The sequence below is a fragment of the Haliaeetus leucocephalus genome, unplaced genomic scaffold, assembly GCF_000737465.1.
Source record: "Haliaeetus leucocephalus isolate CR32 unplaced genomic scaffold, Haliaeetus_leucocephalus-4.0 Scaffold473, whole genome shotgun sequence".
Lineage (NCBI taxonomy): Eukaryota > Metazoa > Chordata > Aves > Accipitriformes > Accipitridae > Haliaeetus > Haliaeetus leucocephalus.
The window spans coordinates 2314879-2318529 of record NW_010972909.1 but is presented as its reverse complement, the minus strand read 5'-3'; positions in this window follow the sequence as shown (position 1 = coordinate 2318529).

Below are 3651 nucleotides of genomic sequence, written 5' to 3'. Positions count from 1 at the left end.
CTGGGTCCCAGGCCGCCCGGTAAAGCCACCCCCGGCAGGGCCACGGCTGTTCTCCCGTGGGTTGCTGGGTGGGCTGGCAGACATCACCCACCCACCCCCCAAAAAAAAAAAATAAACCCAACCCTACAGCCCCTTGTCCGCGGCAGGGCGGGAGCCGGCTGCCTTCATCCTTGGGCCAGGAGCGAGGTAAAAGCAGCCCCGACCAAAAGTTCACAGGCAACTCAGGTTAAGAAAAAAAAAAAAAGTGAAAAGGAGAAGGAAACATGCTTTGAGATCGCAGACTTATTATTTTAATATTTGACAGTCAAATCAGCAAAGAAGCCACGCAATTGTCTATGACGGAAGGGTCGTCTATAACCGTGGAAGAGGGCTAGCTTACCAACAAGCCTGTTCTCCCCCCGCGCACGATTCCCAGAGTCATCGAAAGCTCTGCGCTGAACTCGGCATCGTTTCTCCTGGCTGCCTCTGCTAACTGCCACCAAGATTTAATTTAACACAAAAATAATGCTCCTGTCTCATGGGAACAGCACCTCACAACTGTTAGCCAGATCAAGGCTGTGGGAAGACGGTCCCAATCCAGCATCGCCTTTTGTAGGCTCTACTATGTACTTTTGTAACCTAATAATAATTGACCTTTCTTTCAGCTACCTGAACGACTGCTTGATCCCTGCCAAAATAACAAATAAATAGTATGAAAGCAATGTAAGTATTTGGGGGCAAGAACAAACTATTCGTGGCACAATTTGGTTTACAGACTTGAGTTCCTAATCTGCAATATGCATACACATGAATAAAGTCATACCTGTGAGTAGTCTCTGGCTTTTAAGGAAGGACTGGCAGTGTTTAAAGAGAAATGCTGCAGTGTTTAAAGATGAAGTGCACTATGTCCATAGGACTACAGCCTACCTATTGCTTGCCACAATGTCATTATCCGTCAGGCTCGGACGAATTTTAAAATTAGCTGTGTTGGATCAGCACATTTAACTTCAATTTGCATCCTTTCCACTTCTATGGAATGGACTTCTCACTCCTCTCTGCAGTGTTTTCATTTATTATTGTGAAAGTGTGAATTTGTGGTATACCACCACCCCCGGAAAAGTTTTAATTTAGCTATCAACCAACATATGTGTCTACCGCGTGGAATTTTATCATTGCAAACATTATTAAAATTAAGGTATATTTTAATGTGTTAGTTGTGTGAGTGAATTCTTTATTTTGCCACTAACGTAGGTATAACACAAGTCCTGTGTAGTGTCCTGCAGCCAGTAACTGAATTAATGTACTGAAACAGCATACGGTTTTATGTGTCTACATTAGAATACATAAATCTGATGTTTGTGTTACCGTGACCCAAGCAACTTAAGGGCCTTGGCATATATTTTATATCATTTCTTATCAGTTTCATTTTTCCTTTATGACTTACTCTGTATATTCAATGCTGGACCTAAGTGGATTATTTGAAACTGCCTGGTATATTAAATGCGTAACTGCAGGTTCCTCAGAAGGGCCTGGCTAGGGCTTCAGGCAGAAGCTGTGCATGGGGGTAACACGGCACAGGAATAGCCCTGACCTACCTGCCCCTGCATCGGGCGGGGTGTCACCTCTTGTGCAGTCCCGATTAGATGGGCACAGTCCCCTTGGCCCCGTTGCCGCCACCAAGCAAGGTGGGTCAGGAGCCACGCTCCTGCACTCTCCCAGACCGGTTTACAATGACTAGTTTGGGGGGCAAGGGATTTAACTACGTGTGAGTGAAAGTGAGTGTGAATACCCACAAATGTACTTACATGTATATATTTGAAGTTCCCCTTTTCTGCGCCCAGGTGTCTCACCCTGTAGGGCACCAGCTCCCAAGCAGAGAGGTGCTCTACAGAGGCAGGATAACACATTTAGCGACCTAGCACCGTGACGCGGGGCTGACGGGGTCCAGCCATCCTCCCCTCTCTCGGTCTCCCTTCCTTCCCATCTCCATGCGGAGGGGAGCAGGGCAGCTGCTGGGCAAGGCACGGTCTCTCCTAGCCAGTGTTTTTCCGCATGGGTTTTGATGGATCTCGGCTCCCCTGCACCTCATCAGCCTGGCTGAGTTGCGTTTGCTCTCTCCAGGGAGGCTGAGTGCCCACCCTACAGAAAGGAGGTAGGGAGGAGGGAAAGAAGCAACGGTGGCTGGACTGGGGCAATCGTGTCATCCCATAGTATCTCTTCTGCCCTGCTCATATTATATATCACATCAGCTCTTTCATAATCCCATAATCATCTAAGCCTGTCTGTGTGGGTCTCCACGTTCGCTATCATTCCAGTACCCCGACACCCCTAACCTTTAACGCTAACACAACAGCTCCGGTGAAGAACCATATTCTTCACCCTCCAGTTACGACCACCTCAGCCAGACCTTCAGCCTTTTTTTTGAGCTTCTTTCAGCTCAGCTTCTCTCACCACCACTATGTAAGCAAAAGCAGGTGGCAGCTGGGGCTCTGCCTAAGGCATAGCACAGGTAGCATTTGTGCTTGCTTTTAGTATTCATTCCCATAGTGACTATCATTGTGTGATATGGTTAGTAGGTGACAACTTAAATGTTCACGTTCTCTTACAGCTTTTTCTTTTAATAGTGAAAATATTTTTACCAGTTTACTAAAAGAGGGAAACCTGGCTAGAAATAAACATTTTCTTAAACAAGTGCAGCTGAAAATTTCAGAAAAAAAGCACCAAGTGTGCGAGAATTACAACGAAACATTAGGGATTGCCCCAGATTGGCCATTTGATGTGAAATGAGATGACGGGCTCAGTCTCTTACAGCACTTATGTCCAGATAAATGCCAACACCCAGCTGTATTAACAAAGGAGATAGGGACCGACTGGGCGTGAAGAACCAGTCAGCCGCCCACCCCTTGGCGTGGGTCGCTGGTGTTAGGCACAGCGCAGGGCAGGCAGCAGGGCAGCGTGAAGCAGGACGTGCCCACGGCTGCTGCTGCTGCCGCCGTCACTGCGCCCCTTCCAGGGGAGGATCTCAGAGAAGCAAGAAATCTCACCTCGATTTAAGTTTCTTTAAAGTAGACGGCAGGTGTCTGCCAGAGGCGCAACCAGACGCCCTTTTTTCATTATTCTACTCTGACCATTGCAGTATGTAAAATGACCTGCCCTTTGGTATCTCTTCATGTAATGGACCATCCCTAAAAAGGAAATGTCTTTTATTTATGCATAACTGTGTTATTCTAAGTACTTATAGCATTCTTATCCTTCTCTCTAAGGGTGAGAGACCTGAAAAAGAAGGACTACACCTTACAGTCTTTTTATTCCTTGCACTCCTTACTTTCTGGGCCACTTTTACTCCTCAACACTGCCCCAAAAATAATAAGAAAAAAAAATTTAAAAGAGGAAATGAAAAATTTCCAAGGAAAAACATTACTTAAGCAAGCAATTGCACTAAGGCCGTTGAGAGAAGACTGGCTAAGCCACCAGTCCATGCTCCCAGTAGACTGGCTTGTCCGTACAACGCCTATTCAGCAAATACCCTGTGCTTGGCTATGATTTGAACAGGATTACTCAGGTAGCAAAGAGACGGGCGGGCAGGAAGGCAGGAGGGCAGGCAAGAGGGCAGGAGGGCAGGAGGGCAGGCAGGAGGGGGGGCAGGGGGGAGGGGAAGCAGGCAGGGAGGGA